Source organism: Haliotis rufescens, unplaced genomic scaffold, assembly GCF_023055435.1.
Source record: "Haliotis rufescens isolate VD_foot unplaced genomic scaffold, xgHalRufe1.0.p SCAF_18, whole genome shotgun sequence".
Classification (NCBI taxonomy): Eukaryota; Metazoa; Mollusca; class Gastropoda; order Lepetellida; family Haliotidae; genus Haliotis; species Haliotis rufescens.
The window spans coordinates 19,450,940-19,476,603 of record NW_025963868.1 but is presented as its reverse complement, the minus strand read 5'-3'; the positions used below and the strand labels follow the sequence as shown (position 1 = coordinate 19,476,603).

Sequence of the window (25,664 nt, the reverse complement as noted above, 5' to 3'; positions counted from 1 at the left end):
GCTCTTTTGTGTGCCATATGTCTTCATTCTGTAGACAAAGGTAGAAAGTGTAAAATCAACAAGTTTTCAAAAGAAGTCCTATTTTTCTATTGCTTGAGACTCCAGGACACTGAGTGGTGTAAAGCCACTTACATTTATGAGTACTAAATGAAACATAACGCGTCGATATCCATTATCTTCGCCGTGCATTTATGAAAACCTGTAACCAACTGAAGGTAGGGTGCTACAATGTCTAGGTTACATGGCCACTGTAGATAATAATACTCACGTTTGTTTCACAACGTCCATGCCTGGAAGAAATAAAATAATGACAATATATAAACATTTGAAGAAATGTGTACAACCATTAGAATTCTTAAATTTATCTTAACACTGTTACCAGTTTTTAGCACAAGGTGTAGGCAGTTTCAACTAGAACCAATGTCTTTATAACTAGGAATATATGCTCTTGGTTTATGTATATCACAATTCCATTAACGAGTTTCAGCCATCTCTTTCTATAACCATATATAGTACGAACAATATAGTTAACATATACCATTACTTTAATTTTCTTATTTGTGTGTTAGTGAGTGAATGAGTGCGTGCGTTCGTGTGTTCGTGTGTACGTGTGTGTGTCTATGCAAACGTCCCAATTGAAATAGCCTGAAAACTTAGTGGCACATCTGTGAGGCTCACATGTTTCGCATCGAAAAGGTTTAATATACGGGTTTGAAATATTATAAATATTATTATCTCTTTCCTTTACCATTTAGGCATAAAATAACTTTAAAACAGTCGCTCTATACCCCCTTTAAGAAACTATATTGCTTCCCTTTACTACATGGGGTTGTCTATGCAAACGTTCTTATGGAAATAGCCTGAAAACTGAGTGGCACATCTGGGAGCCTCGCATTTTTCGCATCGAAGTAGTTTAAAATACGTATTTGAAATACTATTTTCTCCTTCCTTAACTGTTTAGGCATAAATAACGTAAATGTATTCGCTCTACACCCCGTTTGGAACGCTAAAATACGGGTTTAAAATAGTATTAGTTCTTTTCACATTCATTTAGGCATCAAATAACTTAAAAAGAGTTGTTTAAAAACGCACTTTGGGAAGATATATAGCTTCGCTTTGACACGATCATCGATCCCGATTACGTGAAGAGATGCGCATCATATTAATTACTGGATTGTCTGGTCCAGACTCGATTATTTACAGACCGCCGTCAAATAGCTCGAATATTGCTGAGTGCAGCGTTAAACAACCAAACAACCAACCAACCCAACCAACACGAGGGGCTGTCTATGCAAATGTCCCTTTGGAAATGGCCTGAAAACGTAGTGGCACATCTGGGAGCCTCGCATTTCTTGCATGCAAATAGTTTACAATACGTGTTTGAAATACAATGTTCACCTTCCTTAACTAGTTAGGCATAAAAAAAAGTAAACGGAATCGTTCTGTGCCCCGTTTGGAAAACTATATTTGAAATACTATTTTCTCCTTCCTTAACTATTTAGGTATAAAAAAACGTAAAAGGAGTCTCTCAATACCCCCTTTGGAACACTATATGGCTTTCCTTTAACACGGGGGAGATTATCTACACAACATCCCTTTGGAAATAGCCTGAAAACTTAGTGGCAAATCCAGGAGCATGGAAATAGTTTCAAATGCGGGTATGCAGCATTATTATCTCCTTCCTTCCATAAGAATGTTTAATGACATAACATAACATAACAAAACATAACATAACATAACATAACATAACATAACATAACATAACATAACATAACATAACATTACATTATGTAAACATAACATGAGAAAAAGTAATATTCAAATGAATGTATTTTACATAAAAAGAACAATAGATACTCATTTCCACTGCGCATATGATAAAGTCAAACCTAAACGCCCTTCACCCTACCGTCATTCAATACGTATTGTCCCCGACATGAAAGATACGTGGAGTGCTCTTCTTTATGAAATTTAAATATTTTACGTTTCACATGCGAGCACATACTAATCGAAAACCATTTGAAACCCATTAAACAAAACTCTGGACATATTATACCCGCAAACATGGAGAAAAGAAACGCCTCTATTTTAATAAATTACTAAAAACTAACACGTGACAATGTACATGTTTCCCAAAGTGGCATTTTGAAAGCAAATCCTGCTTCCTTTCCACGTTGCACGAAAATTTAAAAAAATAGTACGTACCTTGCAAGAAATATTTTTTTGGACATGATCCAGTCTTGAAAGTTACATAGCCCTGTTTGTGAGTTCTCAGCGCTCTGTAAATATCTGAGTCTTATTGAGAGTCTGTTGTGAGATGCCCTGGGTATGTTAAAGGCTGACCACGGCCTAAGTTTCAAACATCTGTAGCTAGCTGGTGTTAGCACTTTTATCATGAGGCAGGATGTTCCTTGTTTATATGTATCAGTTAGCCCTGTCAACTTCATGAACCTCATTCTTACAGAATGTCAACCGCATGCCCCATTCTGGGTTTCAGGTAGTATGTGCTTATCTTTTAGGATCTCACAGAAGCACTAAATGTGTTATCCAGTTATTGCTGTGACATCTCTAACTCCCTAGAAACTCCTCTGGGATCTGGAACTTGCCACAGAATGTATCACGTCACAATTAACAAACAAGTCCCCTAACAGACCCTAAAAGGAAAGAGTCTAGAGTGTCTAGACTTCTTGTTTCCAAAAATGAACATATTCATTCTGGATTAAGAAAGGGCTACCGAACATCAAGTAATGTATTTGTTCATAAAATATTTATTTAATAGTTTTAACAAAAAGTAAAAAGAAAAATGTATACACTTCCTTTGTAGACTTTCAAAAGGCCTCTGATTCAGTTGACAGAGCACTACCCCTAACAAAGCTATTTCAAATAAAATGTCAGGAAATAGTTCTTATAAAGTGAAAATTGACGGGGCATTTCACAACCCTTTAAATCCAACATCGGCATAAGACATGGGTGCATTTTGTCTCCCAGATTATTTAATATATTCCACAATGATCGTCCACCACATATCAAACAAGAAAATAACAAAATAACACTTAATGTTTTAAACATTTGTCATTTGTTGTTTGCCGATGACTTTGTACTTTTTGCCACTTCCAAAAATTCTGCACGAGTTATTTGATGGTCTAAGAGTATTTCGTGTAACAAATAACCTAAAGATTAAAGGTGAAAAAACAAATGTTGCAGTGTTTGGCAAATCAAGTAAAATAGAAGAAACGAATACTTGGACCTTGGTTGGTGCAAAAATTCTAGTTATGGATAGATATAATTATTTATGAATAACATTTGAAGCAAATGATAAACTTAATAATAGCGCCAAACCTTCCTTGAAATTGGGCCTAGGTACTACCATAAGCTTCAGTCTACCAATAATCTACCCAAATCTGGGGTATAGACGCAACACCCCTAGTCTGAACAACTTTGATTAATTAATCCCCGAGAAACTGCGGCGCCGATGTTGTATATCCATGTTAGGTGTCAACAAAACAACACACAATTGGGCAAGGCGAGCAGAACTAGGATTCTATACTCTTATGTACACAGTACTAATATAAATTACGAATTGCTATCACTATGATGGTTCTTCAACATAGTGAAATTCTGCTTTACCCACTAGGCTCCCCGACCGCCCCGTTCCATGTGATAGGAAAGCCCGAAGTGATGCAGGTGTCAGACGTTAACCACTTCGGTGAAACCCACGAGCACGGTTGTCGTACTGACCAAATCTAGAAACATAATCGGGGCGAACCGGGATTCGAACCCACGATCATAGATTTCTGGCGTGCCCAAGGGACGCGCTTTTCTGCACAGCGAATTGCTGCGCCTCAGACGACTCGGCCAACCGTGCCCCAAAAGGTGCAAGAAAAAACTGAGGACATTCAGGACAGTTAAAAATGAAATAAAATTAGAATCATATTTCAGTCACTGTAAAATAAGAAAATATCGAGTGCACTTTTCTAAACTAGGAGTAAGTAACCATAAATTAACTATAGAACTTGGAAGACATACAAAGCCACCCACCCCACTACATCAGAAACTATGCTCTACATGTTCAACCATTGATGAGGAAAGACACTACCTACTTTATTGTATCAAACACACGAAAGAAAGAAATATACTCTTTGGAAAAGTATCCACACAAAATGTAAATGTCCACAATAATGAAAACATATTATTTCACCACATCCTCTCAAATATTGAGCCATCAACATCAATTGCATATGTTTCAAATGGATGATGTCAAGCAATAGATTCCCGTGGATCAACCTATGACATTTTATGTATAATATCATCAAATCTGTACTGTTGATATTTTCTATGCATTAAATTATTTCTTTGTGTTTTCAGGTATGTATGTCTGTCTGTATATGTGTATGTATGAATTATGATGTGTTTTTTTCGGGAATGGAATGTTTTCTGCAATAAATATCCTTTCCAGATACAAATAAATCAGACATAATCCTGTCATAATGCTGTCATACAGATCATGAAGCAAATATATCCATTACAGTCCCTTCCAAGCCTATGATATTTGGCAAGTCTAGATTACTGCAGTATCAGGTTCTGTACAAATCTGCTGAATTCACAGGCCTTGTAATCATCAGTTAATCTCCAGCTGGCATTAGTGACACCACACCAAGACCTCCTGCTCCTGCTCTTCCCCCTGCCACTCGAGCTCTGGCCAGACATGTGTGATGACATTGGAGACCTGGTGACATATACAACCTTTGTATTTGTTTTAGTTGTTTAATTGGTTGGCATTTCTGGTTAAAAATTAATAGGAACATTCACAAGTTGGCTTAAAGTATTGTCCACTCAAGTTGCCTCACCTAGACATGGTCGGGACACGTTATGTGAAGAACATTTTCGATGTACTGCTCTTTGAAAACTTTGCAGTCAGAAGAAATGTCTCTGTCTTAGTACTTCTAATAAAAACGTATAGAGCGACTGTTTTAAAGTTATTTAATGCCTATATGGTTAAGGAAAGAGATAATAATATTTCAAACCCGTATTTTAAACTATTTCCATGCGAAAAATGCGAGGCTCCCAGATGTGCCACTAAGTTTTCAGGCTATTTCCATAGGGACGTTTGCATAGACAACCCCCTGTATTAAAGAGAAGCTATATTGTTTCCAAAGGGAGGTATAGAGGGTCTGTTTTAGAGTTATTGTATGCCTCAGTGGTTCAGAAAAGAGAAAATAATATTTCAAACACTTATTTCAAACTATTTTCATGCGAAAAATGCGAGGCTCCCAGATGTGCCACTAAGTTTTCAGGCTATTTCCATTCGGACGTTTGTATAGACAACCCCCCGTGGTAAAGGGAAGCTATATAGTTTTCACCAGGTGGTATAGAGCGACTGTTTTTAAAGTTATTTAATGCCTAAATGGTTAAGGAAAGAGATAATAATATTTCAAACCCGTATTTTAAACTATTTCCATGCGAAAAATGCGAGGCTCCCAGATGTGCCACTAAGTTTTCAGGCTTTTTCCATAGGGACGTTTGTATAGACGACCCCCTGTGTTAAAGAGAAACGATATAGTTTCCGAGACAGGATATAGAGCTACACCTTTTACTTCATTTTATGCCTAAATGGTGAGGTAAAGATATAATAATATTTTAAACCCGTATATGAAACTATTTCCATGCGAAAAATGCGAGGCTCCCAGATGTGCCACTAAGTTTTCAGGCTTTTTCCATAGGGACGTTTGCATAGACAACGCCCTGTGTTAAAGTGAAGCAATATTGTTTCCAAATGGGGGTATAGAGGGTCTGTTTTAGAGTTATTTTATGCCTCAGTGGTTCAGAAAAGAGAAAATAATATTTCAAACACTTATTTCAAACTATTTTCATGCGAAAAATGCGAGGCTCCCAGATGTGCCACTAAGTTTTCAGGCTATTTCCATTCGGACGTTTGTATAGACAACCCCCCGTGGTAAAGGGAAGCTATATTTTTCACCAGGTGGTATAGAGCGACTTTTTTTAAAGTTATTTAATGCCTAAATGGTTAAGGAAAGATATAATAATATTTTAAACCCGTATATTAAACTATTTCCATGCGAAAAATGCGAGGCTCCCAGATGTGCCACTAAGTTTTCAGACTTTTTCCATAGGGACGTTTGCATAGACAACGCCCTGTGTTAAAGTGAAGCAATATTGTTTCCAAATGGGGGTATAGAGGGTCTGTTTTAGAGTTATTTTATGCCTCAGTGGTTCAGAAAAGAGAAAATAATATTTCAAACACTTATTTCAAACTATTTTCATGCGAAAAATGCGAGGCTCCCAGATGTGCCACTAAGTTTTCAGGCTATTTCCATTCGGACGTTTGTATAGACAACCCCCCGTGGTAAAGGGAAGCTATATAGTTTTCACCAGGTGGTATAGAGCGACTTTCTTTGAAGTTATTTAATGCCTAAATGGTTAAGGAAAGAGATAATAATATTTCAAACCCGTATTTTAAACTATTTCCATGCGAAAAATGCGAGGCTCCCAGATGTGCCACTAAGTTTTCAGACTTTTTCCATAGGGACGTTTGTATAGACGACCCCCGGTGTTAAAGAGAAGCGATATAGTTTCCGAGACAGGATATAGAGCTACACCTTTTACTTCATGTTATGCCTAAATGGTGAGGTAAAGATATAATAATATTTTAAACCCGTATATTAAACTATTTCCATGCGAAAAATGCGAGGCTCCCAGATGTGCCACTAAGTTTTCAGGCTTTTTTCCATAGGGACGTTTGTATAGACGACCCTCTGTGTTAAAGGGAAGCTATATAGTTTCCAAAAGTGGGTAAAGAGCGACTGTTTTAAAGTTATTGTATGCCTAAATGGTTCAGGAAAGAGATAAAAGTATTTCAAACCCGTATTTTACTCTATTTCATTGCGAAACATGCGAGGCTCCCAGATGTGCCACTAAGTTTTCAGGCTATTTCCATTCGGACGTTTGTATAGACAACCCCCCGTGGTAAAGGGAAGCTATATAGTTTCCAAAAGTGGGTAAAGAGCGACTGTTTTAAAGTTATTTAATGCCTATATGGTTAAGGAAAGAGATAATAATATTTCAAACCCGTATTTTAAACTATTTCCATGCGAAAAATGCGAGGCTCCCAGATGTGCCACTAAGTTTTCAGACTATTTCCATTCGGACGTTTGTACAGACAACCCCCAGTGGTAAAGGGAAGCTATATAGTTTTCACCAGGTGGTATAGAGCGACTGTTTTAAAGTTATTTAATGCCTAAATGGTTCAGGAAAGAGATAATAATATTTCAAACCCGTATTTTAAAATATTTCCATGCGAAAAATGCGAGGCTCCCAGATGTGCCACTAAGTTTTCAGGCTATATCCATAGGGACGTTTGTATAGAAAACCCCTTGTAGTAAAGGGAAGCTATATAGTTTCCAAGAAAGGATATAGAGCGACTGTTTTAAAGTTATTTAATGCCTAAATGGTTAAGGAAAGAGATAATAATATTTCAAACCCGTATTTTAAACTATTTCCATGCGAAAAATGCGAGGCTCCCAGATGTGCCACTAAGTTTTCAGGCTATATACATAGGGACGTTTGTATAGACAACCCCTTGTAGTAAAGGGAAGCGATATAGTTTCCAAGAAAGGATATAGAGCGACTGTTTTAAAGTTATTGTATGCCTAAATGGTTCAGGAAAGAGATAATGATATTTCAAACACGTATTTTACTCTATTTCATTTCGAAACATGCGAGGCTCCCAGATGTGCCACTAAGTTTTCAGACTATTTCCATTCGGACGTTTGTATAGACAACCCCCCGTGGTAAAGGGAAGCTATATTGTTTTCACCAGGGGGTATAGAGCGACTGTTTTAAAGTTATTGTATGCCTAAATGGTTAAGGAAAGAGATAATAATATTTCAAACCCGTATTTTAAACTATTTCCATGCGAAAAATGCGAGGCTCCCAGATGTGCCACTAAGTTTTCAGGCTATTTCCATTCGGACGTTTGTATAGACAACCCCCCGTGGTAAAGGGAAGCTATATAGTTTCCAAAAGTGGGTAAAGAGCGACTGTTTTAAAGTTATTTAATGCCTATATGGTTAAGGAAAGAGATAATAATATTTCAAACCCGTATTTTAAACTATTTCCATGCGAAAATGCGAGGCTCCCAGATGTGCCACTAAGTTTTCAGGCTATTTCCATTCGGACGTTTGTATAGACAACCCCCAGTGGTAAAGGGAAGCTATATAGTTTTCACCAGGTGGTATAGAGCGACTGTTTTAAAGTTATTTAATGCCTAAATGGTTAAGGAAAGAGATAATAATATTTCAAACCCGTATTTTAAACTATTTCCATGCGAAAAATGCGAGGCTCCCAGATGTGCCACTAAGTTTTCAGGCTATATCCATAGGGACGTTTGTATAGACAACCCCTTGTAGTAAAGGGAAGCGATATAGTTTCCAAGAAAGGATATAGAGCGACTGTTTTAAAGTTATTGTATGCCTAAATGGTTCAGGAAAGAGATAATGATATTTCAAACACGTATTTTACTCTATTTCATTGCGAAACATGCGAGGCTCCCAGATGTGCCACTAAGTTTTCAGACTATTTCCATTCGGACGTTTGTATAGACAACCCCCCGTGGTAAAGGGAAGCTATACTGTTTTCACCAGGGGGTATAGAGCGACTGTTTTAAAGTTATTGTATGCCTAAATGGTTAAGGAAAGAGATAATAATATTTCAAACCCGTATTTTAAACTATTTCATTGCGAAACATGCGAGGCTCCCAGATGTGCCAGTAAGTTTTCAGGCTATTTCCATAGGGACGTTTTGTATAGACCACCCCCTGTGTTAAAGGTAAGGTATAAAGTTTCCAAAAGGGGATATAGAGCGACTGTTTTAAAGTTATTTAATGCCTGAATTGTTAAGGAAAGAGATAATAATATTTCGAACCCGTATTTTAAACTATTTCCATGCGAAAAATGCGAGGCTCCCAGATGTGCCACTAAGTTTTCAGGCTATATCCATAGGGTCGTTTGTATAGACGACCCCTTGTAGTAAAGGGAAGCTATATAGTTTCCAAGAAAGGATATAGAGCGACTGTTTTAAAGTTATTTAATGCCTAAATGGTTAAGGAAAGAGATAATAATATTTCAAACCCGTATTTTAAACTATTTCCATGCGAAAAATGCGAGGCTCCCAGATGTGCCACTAAGTTTTCAGGCTATATCCATAGGGACGTTTGTATAGACAACCCCTTGTAGTAAAGGGAAGCGATATAGTTTCCAAGAAAGGATATAGAGCAACTGTTTTAAAGTTATTTAATGCCTAAATGGTTAAGGAAAGAGATAATAATATTTCAAACCCGTATTTTAAACTATTTCCATGCGAAAAATGCGAGGCTCCCAGATGTGCCACTAAGTTTTCAGGCTATATCCATTCGGACGTTTGTATAGACGACCCCTTGTAGTAAAGGGAAGCTATATAGTTTCCAAGAAAGGATATAGAGCGACTGTTTTAAAGTTATTTAATGCCTAAATGGTTAAGGAAAGAGATAATAATATTTCAAACCCGTATTTTAAACTATTTCCATGCGAAAAATGCGAGGCTCCCAGATGTGCCACTAAGTTTTCAGGCTATTTTCATTCGGACGTTTGTATAGACAACCCCCCGTGGTAAAGGGAAGCTATATAGTTTTCACCAGGTGGTATAGAGCGACTGTTTTAAAGTTATTGTATGCCTAAATGGTTAAGGAAAGAGATAATAATATTTCGAACCCGTATTTTAAACTATTTCCATGCGAAAAATGCGAGGCTCCCAGATGTGCCACTAAGTTTTCAGGCTATATCCATAGGGACGTTTGTATAGACAACCCCTTGTAGTAAAGGGAAGCTATATAGTTTCCAAGAAAGGATATAGAGCGACTGTTTTAAAGTTATTTAATGCCTAAATGGTTAAGGAAAGAGATAATAATATTTCGAACCCGTATTTTAAACTATTTCCATGCGAAAAATGCGAGGCTCCCAGATGTGCCACTAAGTTTTCAGGCTATTTTCATTCGGACGTTTGTATAGACAACCCCCCGTGGTAAAGGGAAGCTATATAGTTTTCACCAGGTGGTAGAGAGCGACTGTTTTAAATTTATTTAATGCCTAAATGGTTAAGGAAAGAGATAATAATATTTCGAACCCGTATTTTAAACTATTTCCATGCGAAAAATGCGAGGCTCCCAGATGTGCCACTAAGTTTTCAGGCTATATCCATAGGTACGTTTGTATAGACAACCCCTTGTAGTAAAGGGAAGCGATATAGTTTCCAAGAAAGGATATAGAGCGACTGTTTTAAAGTTATTGTATGCCTAAATGGTTAAGGAAAGAGATAATAATATTTCGAACCCGTATTTTAAACTATTTCCATGCGAAACATGCGAGGCTCCCAGATGTGCCACTAAGTTTTCAGACTATTTCCATTCGGACGTTTGTATAGACAACCCCCCGTGGTAAAGGGAAGCTATATTGTTTTCACCAGGGGGTATAGAGCGACTGTTTTAAAGTTATTGTATGCCTAAATGGTTCAGGAAAGAGATAATAATATTTCAAACCCGTATTTTAAACTATTTCCATGCGAAACATGCGAGGCTCCCAGATGTGCCACTAAGTTTTCAGGCTATTTCCATAGGGACGTTTTGTATAGACGACCCCCTGTGTTAAAGGGAAGCGATATAGTTTCCAAAAGGGGTTATAGAGCGACTGTTTTAAAGTTATTTAATGCCTAAATGGTTAAGGAAAGAGATAATAATATTTCGAACCCGTATTTTAAACTATTTCCATGCGAAAAATGCGAGGCTCCCAGATGTGCCACTAAGTTTTCAGGCTATTTCCATAGGGGCGTTTTGTATAGACGACCCCTTGTAGTAAAGGGAAGCTATATAGTTTCCAAGAAAGAATATAGAGCGACTGTTTTAAAGTTATTTAATGCCTAAATGGTTAAGGAAAGAGATAATAACATTTGAAACCCGTATTTTAAACTATTTCCATGCGAAAAATGCGAGGCTCCCAGATGTGCCACTAAGTTTTCAGGCTATATCCATAGGGACGTTTGTATAGACAACCCCTTGTAGTAAAGGGAAGCGATTTAGTTTCCAAGAAAGGATATAGAGCGACTGTTTTAAAGTTATTGTATGCCTAAATGGTTCAGGAAAGAGATAATAGTATTTCAAACACGTATTTTACTCTATTTCATTGCGAAACATGCGAGGCTCCCAGATGTGCCACTAAGTTTTCAGACTATTTCCATTCGGACGTTTGTATAGACAACCCCCCGTGGTAAAGGGAAGCTATATTGTTTTCACCAGGGGGTATAGAGCGACTGTTTTAAAGTTATTTAATGCCTAAATGGTTAAGGAAAGAGATAATAATATTTCGAACCCGTATTTTAAACTATTTCCATGCGAAAAATGCGAGGCTCCCAGATGTGCCACTCAGTTTTCAGGCTATATCCATAGGGACGTTTGTATAGACGACCCCTTGTAGTAAAGGGAAGCTATATAGTTTCCAAGAAAGGATATAGAGCGACTGTTTTAAAGTTATTTAATGCCTAAATGGTTAAGGAAAGAGATAATAATATTTCGAACCCGTATTTTAAACTATTTCCATGCGAAAAATGCGAGGCTCCCAGATGTGCCACTAAGTTTTCAGGCTATATACATAGGGACGTTTGTATAGACGACCCCTTGTAGTAAAGGGAAGCTATATAGTTTCCAAGAAAGGATATAGAGCGACTGTTTTAAAGTTATTTAATGCCTAAATGGTTAAGGAAAGAGATAATAATATTTCAAACCCGTATTTTAAACTATTTCCATGCGAAAAATGCGAGGCTCCCAGATGTGCCACTAAGTTTTCAGGCTATATCCACAGGGACGTTTGTATAGACAACCCCTTGTAGTAAAGGGAAGCTATATAGTTTCCAAGAAAGGATATAGAGCGACTGTTTTAAAGTTATTTAATGCCTAAATGGTTAAGGAAAGAGATAATAATATTTCGAACCCGTATTTTAAACTATTTCCATGCGAAAAATGCGAGGCTCCCAGATGTGCCACTAAGTTTTCAGGCTTTTTCCATAGGGACGTTTGCATAGACAACGCCCTGTGTTAAAGTGAAGCAATATTGTTTCCAAATGGGGGTATAGAGGGTCTATTTTAGAGTTATTTTATGCCTCAGTGGTTCAGAAAAGAGAAAATAATATTTCAAACACGTATTTTAAACTATTTCCATGCGAAACATGCGAGGCTCCCAGATGTGCCACTAAGTTTTCAGGCTATTTCCATTCGGACGTTTGTATAGACGACCCTCTGTGTTAAAGGGAAGCTATAAAGTTTCCAAAAGGGGATATAGAGCGACTGTTTTAAAGTTATTGTATGCCTAAATGGTTCAGGAAAGAGATAATAATATTTCAAACCCGTATTTAACTCTATTTCCATGCGAAACATGCGAGGCTCCCAGATGTGCCACTAAGTTTTCAGGCTATTTCCATAGGGACGTTTTGTATAGACGACCCCCTGTATTAAAGGGAAGGTATAAAGTTTCCAAAAGGGGATATAGAGCGACTGTTTTAAAGTTATTTAATGCCTAAATTGTTAAGGAAAGAGATAATAATATTTCAAACCCGTATTTTAAACTATTTCCATGCGAAAAATGCGAGGCTCCCAGATGTGCCACTAAGTTTTCAGGCTATTTCCATTCGGACGTTTGTATAGACAACCCCCCGTGGTAAAGGGAAGCTATATAGTTTTCACCAGGTGGTAGAGAGCGACTGTTTTAAAGTTATTTAATGCCTAAATGGTTAATGAAAGAGATAATAATATTTCGAACCCGTATTTTAAACTATTTCCATGCGAAAAATGCGAGGCTCCCAGATGTGCCACTAAGTTTTCAGGCTATATCCATAGGGACGTTTGTATAGACAACCCCTTGTAGTAAAGGGAAGCGATATAGTTTCCAAGAAAGGATATAGAGCGACTGTTTTAAAGTTACTTAATGCCTAAATGGTTAAGGAAAGAGATAATAATATTTGAAACCCGTATTTTAAACTATTTCATTGCGAAAAATGCGAGGCTCCCAGATGTGCCACTAAGTTTTCAGGCTATATCCATAGGGACGTTTGTATAGACACCCCCTTGTAGTAAAGGGAAGCTATATAGTTTCCAAGAAAGGATATAGAGCGACTGTTTTAAAGTTATTTAATGCCTAAATGGTTAAGGAAAGAGATAATAATATTTCGAACCCGTATTTTAAACTATTTCCATGCGAAAAATGCGAGGCTCCCAGATGTGCCACTAAGTTTTCAGGCTATATACATAGGGACGTTTGTATAGACGACCCCTTGTAGTAAAGGGAAGCTATATAGTTTCCAAGAAAGGATATAGAGCGACTGTTTTAAAGTTATTTAATGCCTAAATGGTTAAGGAAAGAGATAATGATATTTCAAACCCGTATTTTAAACTATTTCCATGCGAAAAATGCGAGGCTCCCAGATGTGCCACTAAGTTTTCAGGCTATATCCATAGGGACGTTTGTATAGACAACCCCTTGTAGTAAAGGGAAGCGATATAGTTTCCAAGAAAGGATATAGAGCGACTGTTTTAAAGTTATTGTATGCCTAAATGGTTCAGGAAAGAGATAATAGTATTTCAAACCCATATTTTACTCTATTTCATTGCGAAACATGCGAGGCTCCCAGATGTGCCACTAAGTTTTCAGACTATTTCCATTCGGACGTTTGTATAGACAACCCCCTGTGTTAAAGGTAAGGTATAAAGATTCCAAAAGGGGATATAGAGCGACTGTTTTAAAGTTATTTAATGCCTAAATGGTTAAGGAAAGAGATAATAATATTTCGAACCCGTATTTTAAACTATTTCCATGCGAAAAATGCGAGGCTCCCAGATGTGCCACTAAGTTTTCAGGCTATATACATAGGGACGTTTGTATAGACGACCCCTTGTAGTAAAGGGAAGCTATATAGTTTCCAAGAAAGGATATAGAGCGACTGTTTTAAAGTTATTTAATGCCTAAATGGTTAAGGAAAGAGATAATAATATTTCAAACCCGTATTTTAAACTATTTCCATGCGAAAAATGCGAGGCTCCCAGATGTGCCACTAAGTTTTCAGGCTATATCCACAGGGACGTTTGTATAGACAACCCCTTGTAGTAAAGGGAAGCTATATAGTTTCCAAGAAAGGATATGGAGCGACTGTTTTAAAGTTATTTAATGCCTAAATGGTTAAGGAAAGAGATAATAATATTTCGAACCCGTATTTTAAACTATTTCCATGCGAAAAATGCGAGGCTCCCAGATGTGCCACTAAGTTTTCAGGCTTTTTCCATAGGGACGTTTGCATAGACAACGCCCTGTGTTAAAGTGAAGCAATATTGTTTCCAAATGGGGGTATAGAGGGTCTGTTTTAGAGTTATTTTATGCCTCAGTGGTTCAGAAAAGAGAAAATAATATTTCAAACACTTATTTCAAACTATTTCCATGCGAAACATGCGAGGCTCCCAGATGTGCCACTAAGTTTTCAGGCTATTTCCATTCGGACGTTTGTATAGACGACCCTCTGTGTTAAAGGGAAGCTATAAAGTTTCCAAAAGGGGATATAGAGCGACTGTTTTAAAGTTATTGTATGCCTAAATGGTTCAGGAAAGAGATAATAATATTTCAAACCCGTATTTAACTCTATTTCCATGCGAAACATGCGAGGCTCCCAGATGTGCCACTAAGTTTTCAGGCTATTTCCATAGGGACGTTTTGTATAGACGACCCCCTGTATTAAAGGGAAGGTATAAAGTTTCCAAAAGGGGATATAGAGCGACTGTTTTAAAGTTATTTAATGCCTAAATTGTTAAGGAAAGAGATAATAATATTTCAAACCCGTATTTTAAACTATTTCCATGCGAAAAATGCGAGGCTCCCAGATGTGCCACTAAGTTTTCAGGCTATTTCCATTCGGACGTTTGTATAGACAACCCCCCGTGGTAAAGGGAAGCTATATAGTTTTCACCAGGTGGTATAGAGCGACTGTTTTAAAGTTATTTAATGCCTAAATGGTTAAGGAAAGAGATAATAATATTTCGAACCCGTATTTTAAACTATTTCCATGCGAAAAATGCGAGGCTCCCAGATGTGCCACTAAGTTTTCAGGCTATATCCATAGGGACGTTTGTATAGACAACCCCTTGTAGTAAAGGGAAGCGATATAGTTTCCAAGAAAGGATATAGAGCGACTGTTTTAAAGTTACTTAATGCCTAAATGGTTAAGGAAAGAGATAATAATATTTGAAACCCGTATTTTAAACTATTTCCATGCGAAAAATGCGAGGCTCCCAGATGTGCCACTAAGTTTTCAGGCTATATCCATAGGGACGTTTGTATAGACAACCCCCCGTGGTAAAGGGAAGCTATATAGTTTTCACCAGGTGGTAGAGAGCGACTGTTTTAAAGTTATTTAATGCCTAAATGGTTAAGGAAAGAGATAATAATATTTCGAACCCGTATTTTAAACTATTTCCATGCGAAAAATGCGAGGCTCCCAGATGTGCCACTAAGTTTTCAGGCTTTTTCCATTCGGACGTTTGTATAGACAACCCCCCGTGGTAAAGGGAAGCTATATAGTTTTCACCAGGTGGTATAGAGCGAGTGTTTTAAAGTTATTTAATGCCTAAATGGTTAAGGAAAGAGATAATAATATTTCGAACCCGTATTTTAAACTATTTCCATGCGAAAAATGCGAGGCTCCCAGATGTGCCACTAAGTTTTCAGGCTATTTCCATAGGGACGTTTGCATAGGCAACCCTCTGTATTAAAGAGAAGCTATATAGTTTCCGAGACAGGATATAGAGCTTCACCTTTTACTTCATTTTATGCCTAAATGGTGAAGTAAAGATATAATAATATTTTAAACACGTATATTAAACTATTTCATTGCGAAACATGCGAGGCTCCCAGATGTGCCAGTAAGTTTTCAGGCTATTTCCATAGGGACGTTTTGTATAGACCACCCCCTGTGTTAAAGGTAAGGTATAAAGTTTCCAAAAGGGGATATAGAGCGACTGTTTTAAAGTTATTTAATGCCTGAATTGTTAAGGAAAGAGATAATAATATTTCAAACCCGTATTTTAAACTATTTCCATGCGAAAAATGCGAGGCTCCCAGATGTGCCACTAAGTTTTCAGGCTATATCCATAGGGACGTTTGTATAGACGACCCCTTGTAGTAAAGGGAAGCTATATAGTTTCCAAGAAAGGATATAGAGCGACTGTTTTAAAGTTATTTAATGCCTATATGGTTAAGGAAAGAGATAATAATATTTCAAACCCGTATTTTAAACTATTTCCATGCGAAAAATGCGAGGCTCCCAGATGTGCCACTAAGTTTTAAGGCTTTTTCCATTCGGACGTTTGTATAGACAACCCCCCGTGGTAAAGGGAAGCTATATAGTTTTCACCAGGTGGTATAGAGCGACTGTTTTAAAGTTATTTAATGCCTAAATGGTTAAGGAAAGAGATAATAATATTTCGAACACGTATTTTAAACTATTTCCATGCGAAACATGCGAGGCTCCCAGATGTGCCACTAAGTTTTCAGGCTATTTCCATTCGGACGTTTGTATAGACGACCCCCTGTGTTAAAGGTAAGGTATAAAGTTTCCAAAAGGGGTTATAGAGCGACTGTTTTAAAGTTATTGTATGCCTAAATGGTTAAGGAAAGAGATAATAATATTTCAAACCCGTATTTTAAACTATTTCCATGCGAAAAATGCGAGGCTCCCAGATGAGCCACTAAGTTTTCAGGCTATATCCATAGGGACGTTTGTATAGACGACCCCTTGTAGTAAAGGGAAGCTATATAGTTTCCAAGAAAGGATATAGAGCGACTGTTTTAAAGTTATTTAATGCCTAAATGGTTAAGGAAAGAGATAATAATATTTCAAACCCGTATTTTAAACTATTTCATTGCGAAAAATGCGAGGCTCCCAGATGTGCCACTAAGTTTTCAGGCTATATCCATAGGGACGTTTGTATAGACGACCCCTTGTAGTAAAGGGAAGCTATATAGTTTCCAAGAAAGGATATAGAGCGACTGTTTTAAAGTTATTTAATGCCTAAATGGTTAAGGAAAGAGATAATAATATTTCAAACCCGTATTTTAAACTATTTCCATGCGAAAAATGCGAGGCTCCCAGATGTGCCACTAAGTTTTCAGGCTTTTTCCATTCGGACGTTTGTATAGACAACCCCCCGTGGTAAAGGGAAGCTATATAGTTTTCACCAGGTGGTATAGAGCGACTGTTTTAAAGTTATTTAATGCCTAAATGGTTAAGGAAAGAGATAATAATATTTCGAACCCGTATTTTAAACTATTTCCATGCGAAAAATGCGAGGCTCCCAGATGTGCCACTAAGTTTTCAGACTATTTCCATTCGGACGTTTGTATAGACAACCCCCCGTGGTAAAGGGAAGCTATATAGTTTTCACCAGGTGGTATAGAGCGACTGTTTTAAAGTTATTTAATGCCTAAATGGTTAAGGAAAGAGATAATAATATTTCGAACCCGTATTTTAAACTATTTCCATGCGAAAAATGCGAGGCTCCCAGATGTGCCACTAAGTTTTCAGGCTATATCCATAGGGACGTTTGTATAGACGACCCCTTGTAGTAAAGGGAAGCTATATAGTTTCCAAGAAAGGATATAGAGCGACTGTTTTAAAGTTATTTAATGCCTAAATGGTTAAGGAAAGAGATAATGATATTTCAAACACGTATTTTAAACTATTTCCATGCGAAAAATGCGAGGCTCCCAGATGTGCCACTAAGTTTTCAGGCTATATCCATAGGGACGTTTGTATAGACAACCCCTTGTAGTAAAGGGAAGCGATATAGTTTCCAAGAAAGGATATAGAGCGACTGTTTTAAAGTTATGTATGCCTAAATGGTTCAGGAAAAATATAATAGTATTTCAAACACGTATTTTACTCTATTTCCATGCGAAAAATGCGAGGCTCCCAGATGTGCCACTAAGTTTTCAGGCTATATCCATAGGAATGTTTGTATAGACAACCCCTTGTAGTAAAGGGAAGCGATATAGTTTCCAAGAAAGGATATAGAGCGACTGTTTTAAAGTTATTGTATGCCTAAATGGTTCAGGAAAGAGATAATAATATTTCAAACACGTATTTTACTCTATTCCATTGCGAAACATGCGAGGCTCCCAGATGTGCCACTAAGTTTTCAGACTATTTCCATTCGGACGTTTGTATAGACAACCCCCCGTGGTAAAGGGAAGCTATATAGTTTTCACCAGGTGGTATAGAGCGACTGTTTTAAAGTTATTTAATGCCTAAGTTATTAAGGAAAGAGATAATAATATTTCAAACCCGTATTTTAAACTATTTCCATGCGAAAAATGCGAGGCTCCCAGATGTGCCACTAAGTTTTCAGGCTTTTTCCATTCGGACGTTTGTATAGACAACCCCCCGTGGTAAAGGGAAGCTATATAGTTTTCACCAGGTGGTATAGAGCGACTGTTTTAAAGTTATTTAATGCCTAAATGGTTAAGGAAAGAGATAATAATATTTCGAACCCGTATTTTAAACTATTTCCATGCGAAAAATGCGAGGCTCCCAGATGTGCCACTCAGTTTTCAGGCTATATCCATAGGGACGTTTGTATAGACAACCCCTTGTAGTAAAGGGAAGCGATATAGTTTCAAAGGGAGGATATAGAGCGACTGTTTTAAAGTTATTGTATGCCTAAATGGTTCAGGAAAGAGATAATAGTATTTCAAACCCGTATTTTACTCTATTTCATTCCGAAACATGCGAGGCTCCCAGATGTGCCACTAAGTTTTCAGGCTATTTCCATAGGGACGTTTGCATAGGCAACCCTCTGTATTAAAGAGAAGCTATATTGTTTCCCAATGGGGGTATAGAGGGTCTGTTTTAGAGTTAGTTTATGCCTCAGTGGTTCAGAAAAGAGAAAATAATATTTCAAACACTTATTTCAAACTATTTTCATGCGAAAAATGCGAGGCTCCCAGATGTGCCACTAAGTTTTCAGACTATTTCCATTCGGACGTTTGTATAGACAACCCCTTGTAGTAAAGGGAAGCGATATAGTTTCCAAGAAAGGATATAGAGCGACTGTTTTAAAGTTATTGTATGCCTAAATGGTTAAGGAAAGAGATAATAGTATTTCACACACGTATTTTCCTCTATTTCCATGCGAAAAATGTGAGGCTCCCAGATGTGCCACTAAGTTTTCAGACTATTTCCATTCGGACGTTTGTATAGACGCCCCCCTTGTAGTAAAGGGAAGCGATATAGTTTCCAAGAAAGGATATAGAGCGACTGTTTTAAAGTTATTTAATGCCTAAATGGTTAAGGAAAGAGATAATAATATTTCAAACACGTATTTTAAACTATTTCATTGCGAAAAATGCGAGGCTCCCAGATGTGCCACTAAGTTTTCAGGCTATATCCATAGGGACGTTTGTATAGACAACCCCTTGTAGTAAAGGGAAGCGATATAGTTTCCAAGAAAGGATATAGAGCGACTGTTTTAAAGTTATGTATGCCTAAATGGTTCAGGAAAAATATAATAGTATTTCAAACCCGTATTTTACTCTATTTCCATGCGAAAAATGCGAGGCTCCCAGATGTGCCACTAAGTTTTCAGGCTATATCCATAGGGATGTTTGTATAGACAACCCCTTGTAGTAAAGGGAAGCGATATAGTTTCCAAGAAAGGATATAGAGCGACTGTTTTAAAGTTATTGTATGCCTAAATGGTTCAGGAAAGAGATAATAGTATTTCAAACACGTATTTTACTCTATTTCATTGCGAAACATGCGAGGCTCCCAGATGTGCCACTAAGTTTTCAGACTATTTCCATTCGGACGTTTGTATAGACAACCCCCCGTGGTAAAGGGAAGCTATATAGTTTTCACCAGGTGGTATAGAGCGACTGTTTTAAAGTTATTTAATGCCTAAGTTATTAAGGAAAGAGATAATAATATTTCAAACCCGTATTTTAAACTATTTCCATGCGAAAAATGCGAGGCTCCCAGATGTGCCACTAAGTTTTCAGGCTATATCCATAGGGACGTTTGTATAGACGACACCTTGTAGTAAAGGGAAGCTATATAGTTTCCAAGAAAGGATATAGAGCGACTGTTTTAAAGTTATGTAATGCCTAAATGGTTAAGGAAAGAGATAATAATATTTCAAACCCGTATTTTAAACTATTTCCATGCGAAAAATGCGAGGCTCCCAGATGTGCCACTAAGTTTTCAGGCTTTTTCCATTCGGACGTTTGTATAGACAACCCCACGTGGTAAAGGGAAGCTATATAGTTTTCACCAGGTGGTATAGAGCGACTGTTTTAAAGTTATTGTATGCCTAAATGGTTAAGGAAAGAGATAATAATATTTCAAACACGTATTTTAAACTATTTCCATGCGAAAAATGCGAGGCTCCCAGATGTGCCACTCAGTTTTCAGGCTATATCCATAGGGACGTTTGTATAGACAACCCCTTGTAGTAAAGGGAAGCGATATAGTTTCCAAGAAAGGATATAGAGCGACTGTTTTAAAGTTATTGTATGCCTAAATGGTTCAGGAAAGAGATAATAGTATTTCAAACCCGTATTTTACTCTATTTCATTCCGAAACATGCGAGGCTCCCAGATGTGCCACTAAGTTTTCAGGCTATTTCCATAGGGACGTTTGCATAGGCAACCCCCTGTATTAAAGAGAAGCTATATTGTTTCCCAATGGGGGTATAGAGGGTGTGTTTTAGAGTTAGTTTATGCCTCAGTGGTTCAGAAAAGAGAAAATAATATTTCAAACACTTATTTCAAACTATTTTCATGCGAAAAATGCGAGGCTCCCAGATGTGCCACTAAGTTTTAAGGCTATTTCCATTCGGACGTTTGTATAGACGGCCCCCTGTGTTAAAGGGAAGCGATATAGTTTCCAAGAAAGGATATAGAGCGACTGTTTTAAAGTTATTGTATGCCTAAATGGTTAAGGAAAGAGATAATAGTATTTCACACACGTATTTTCCTCTATTTCCATGCGAAAAATGCGAGGCTCCCAGATGTGCCACTAAGTTTTCAGGCTATTTCCATTCGGACGTTTGTATAGACGACCCTCTGTGTTAAAGGTAAGGTATACAGTCTCCAAAAGGGGATATAGAGCGACTGTTTTAAAGTTATTGTATGCCTAAATGGTTCAGGAAAGAGATAATAGTATTTCAAACAAGTATTTTACTCTATTTCCATGCGAAACATGCGAGGCTCCCAGATGTGCCACTAAGTTTTAAGGCTATTTCCATAGGGACGTTTTGTATAGACGACCCCCTGTGTTAAAGGGAAGGTATAAAGTTTCCAAAAGGGGATATAGAGCGACTGTTTTAAAGTTATTTAATGCCTAAATGGTTAAGGAAAGAGATAATAATATTTCAAACCCGTATTTTAAACTATTTCCATGCGAAAAATGCGAGGCTCCCAGATGTGCCACTAAGTTTTCAGGCTTTTTCCATTCGGACGTTTGTATAGACAACCCCCCGTGGTAAAGGGAAGCTATATAGTTTTCACCAGGTGGTAAAGAGCGACTGTTTTAAAGTTATTTAATGCCTAAATTCTTAAGGAAAGAGATAATAATATTTCAAACCCGTATTTTAAACTATTTCCATGCGAAACATGCGAGGCTCCCAGATGTGCCACTAAGTTTTCAGGCTTTTTCGATAGGGACGTTTGTATAGACAACCCCCTGTGTTAAAGAGAAGCGATATAGTTTCCGAGACAGGATATAGAGCTACACCTTTTACTTCATTTTATGCCTAAATGGTGAAGTAAAGATATAATAATATTTCAAACCCGTATATTAAACTATTTCCATGCGAAACATTCGAGGCTCCCAGATGTGCCACTAAGTTTTCGGGCTTTTTCAATAGGGACGTTTGTATAGACAACGCCCTGTGTTAAAGTGAAGCAATATTGTTTCCAAATGGGGGTATAGAGGGTCTGTTTTAGAGTTATTTTATGCATCAGTGGTTCAGAAAAGAGAAAATAATATTTCAAACACGTATTTCAAACTATTTCCATGCGAAACATGCGAGGCTCCCAGATGTGCCACTAAGTTTTCAGGCTATTTCCATAGGGACGTTTTGTATAGACGACCCTCTGTGTTAAAGGTAAGGTATAAAGTTTCCAAAAGGGGATATAGAGCGACTGTTTTAAAGTTATTGTATGCCTAAATGGTTCAGGAAAGGGATAATAGTATTTCAAACCCGTATTTTACTCTATTTCCATGCGAAACATGCGAGGCTCCCAGATGTGCCACTAAGTTTTCAGGCTATTTCCATAGGGACGTTTGTATAGACGACCCTCTGTGTTAAAGGGAAGCTATAAAGTTTCCAAAAAGGGATATAGAGCGACTGTTTTAAAGTTATTGTATGCCTAAATGGTTCAGGAAAGAGATAATAGTATTTCAAACCCGTATTTTACTCTATTTCCATGCGAAACATGCGAGGCTCCCAGATGTGCCACTAAGTTTTCAGGCTATTTCCATTCGGACGTTTTGTATAGACGACCCCCTGTGTTAAAGGGAAGGTATAAAGTTTCCAAAAGGGGATATAGAGCGACTGTTTTAAAGTTATTTAATGCCTAAGTTATTAAGGAAAGAGATAATAATATTTCAAACCCGTATTTTAAACTATTTCCATGCGAAAAATGCGAGGCTCCCAGATGTGCCACTAAGTTTTCAGGCTATTTCCATTCGGACGTTTGTATGGACAACCCCCCGTGGTAAAGGGAAGCTATATAGTTTTCACCAGGTGGTATAGAACGACTGTTTTTAAAGTTATTTAATGCCTAAATGGTTCAGGAAAGAGATAATAATATTTCAAACCCGTATTTTAAACTATTTCCATGCGAAACATGCGAGGCTCCCAGATGTGCCACTAAGTTTTCAGGCTTTTCCCATAGGGACGTTTGTATAGACAACCCCCTGTGTTAAAGAGAAGCGATATAGTTTCCGAGACAGGATATAGAGCTTCACCTTTTACTTCATTTTATGCCTAAATGGTGAAGTAAAGATATAATAATATTTTAAACCCGTATATTAAACTATTTCCATGCGAAAAATGCGAGGCTCCCAGATGTGCCACTAAGTTTTCAGGCTTTTTCCATAGGGACGTTTGCATAGACAACGCCCTGTGTTAAAGTGAAGCAATATTGTTTCCAAATGGGGGTATAGAGGGTCTGTTTTAGAGTTATTTTATGCCTCAGTGGTTCAGAAAAGAGAAAATAATATTTCAAACACGTATTTTAAACTATTTCCATGCGAAACATGCGAGGCTCCCAGATGTGCCACTAAGTTTTCAGGCTATTTCCATTCGGACGTTTGTATAGACGACCCTCTGTGTTAAAGGGAAGGTATAAAGTTTCCAAAAGGGGATATAGAGCGACTGTTTTAAAGTTATTGTATGCCTAAATGGTTCAGGAAAGAGATAATAATATTTCAAACCCGTATTTAACTCTATTTCCATGCGAAACATGCGAGGCTCCCAGATGTGCCACTAAGTTTTCAGGCTATTTCCATAGGGACGTTTTGTATAGACGACCCCCTGTATTAAAGGGAAGGTATAAAGTTTCCAAAAGGGGATATAGAGCGACTGTTTTAAAGTTATTTAATGCCTAAGTTATTAAGGAAAGAGATAATAATATTTCAAACACGTATTTTAAACTATTTCCATGCGAAAAATGCGAGGCTCCCAGATGTGCCACTCAGTTTTCAGGCTATATCCATAGGGACGTTTGTATAGACAACCCCTTGTAGTAAAGGGAAGCGATATAGTTTCCAAGAAAGGATATAGAGCGACTGTTTTAAAGTTATTGTATGCCTAAATGGTTCAGGAAAGAGATAATGATATTTCAAACACGTATTTTACTCTATTTCCATGCAAAACATGCGAGGCTCCCAGATGTGCCACTTAGTTTTCAGGCTATTTCCATAGGGACGTTTCCATAGACAACCCCTAGTGGTAAAGGGAAGCAATATAGTTTCCAAAAGGGGGTATAGAGCGACTGTTTTAAAGGTATTTTATGCCTAAATTGTTAAGGAAAGAGATAATAATATTTCAAACAAGTATTTTAAACTATTTCCATGCGAAACATGCGAGGCTCCCAGATGTGCCACTAAGTTTTCATGCTTTTTTCCAATGGGACGTTTGTATAGACGACCCCCTGTGTTAAAGGGAAGCTATATAGTTTCCGAGACAGGATATATAGCTACTCCTTTTACTTCATTTTATGCCTAAATGTTTAAGTAAAAAGATAATAATATTTCAAACCCGTATTTTAAACTATTTCCATGCGATTCATGCGAGGCTCCCAGATGTGCTACGAAATTTTCAGGCTATTTCCATTGTGACGTTTTGATAGAGAAAACCCTATGTTAAAGGGAAGACATATAGTTCCCGAGTGAGTGAGTTAAAAGTTAACGAGAGAGGTTGTAGATCGAAATGATTTACCAACAATTTTACAGGTTGGGAGTTATGCAGAAGAAGCATATGATGTGACTGTAATTCTCTTGACTTTACTACTAAGATAATCTAGTTTACCCTTTCTTTACCAATGTGTTGTATTTAACTTAGATTTTATGGTAATGTTGCAGCCATGTTTCTTATTTCGTTTCCGATGAAACTTTGATCATTGGTAACATTACATAACATTTGCAAAGGATGGGCATACAAAAGAACTACACAAAGGTCAAACTACTGATCATATGAATCATATTATATATAGTAGCTTCACGCGATGTTTGCTCAGTTGGTTTATAAGATTATTTGATGAGAAACAAATGCATTATAACACAAGAACATACTGATATATATCTTTACTATCTATATGGCAACTTTACCTATTTGACACGCTTGATGATAAAATAGTTGGAACTAATTGAAGATGATATTGTATAATATAAATGCATTCCCAGCCGGAAGTAAAGAACGTGTCGTCTGTTATAGACAGCTTGCAGATTAATTATCCAGCCGTCCTCGTCTTTATCAGTTAGGAGGTGGGAGATTTGTTCATGTGAACCTTCACTGAAGGGATTTGTTCCGGGGCCGCGCTGCAGTTTATTTGGAGATGTCGTATCAGATTACAAAAGTGCTGTCATCATTTGGCCTTGACGTGTTGACGGGAGAATGGCGTTGAGCAGCCGGCGGAGAGGGGTTCTTATTTAAGATGACCCAGACTGGAGAAATAGAATAAAAACGCATAATTGAATTCAATAGAAAAACACTGGAACATGCATGCTGAAACAGAACAGTGAACTAAAATGTACCTAAATATAGGTGGCTGGAGGGGTTGGTGCAGCGTTCGAAATACCTGCCTGCCCGACCGTCCGAGACGGGTTGATTTTAACTCGGGCTGTGAGATTTTCGAATCCCCCTGCCCGACGGTCGGGTTATATTTTATAGGTGAAAATATTCTAAATAATTCCCGATGATAAGCATTAATTCACATGTAAAGATGAATGATAAAATGTAACCAAAAAGAAACCCCGTTAGCTTTTAGCCAACCTAACATTTAGCGATGCGCTTATGCTACAAG

General features: G+C 37.5%; 1 protein-coding gene and 1 long non-coding RNA gene across 48 annotated transcripts in view; one reads left to right on the top strand and one right to left on the bottom strand.

Moving 5' to 3' along the window:
• Positions 1-25,572, bottom strand: LOC124123082. The gene is made up of 3 exons (XR_006859262.2): positions 24,970-25,572; positions 269-290; positions 1-28 (listed from the first exon to the last, which is right to left on the bottom strand). It is a non-coding gene; the product is annotated as an uncharacterized LOC124123082 (long non-coding RNA).
• Positions 1-25,664, top strand: part of LOC124125313 (zonadhesin-like) — a 345,476-nt gene that overhangs the window by 66,338 nt on the left and 253,474 nt on the right. The gene's annotated exons all lie outside the window — the stretch shown is intronic.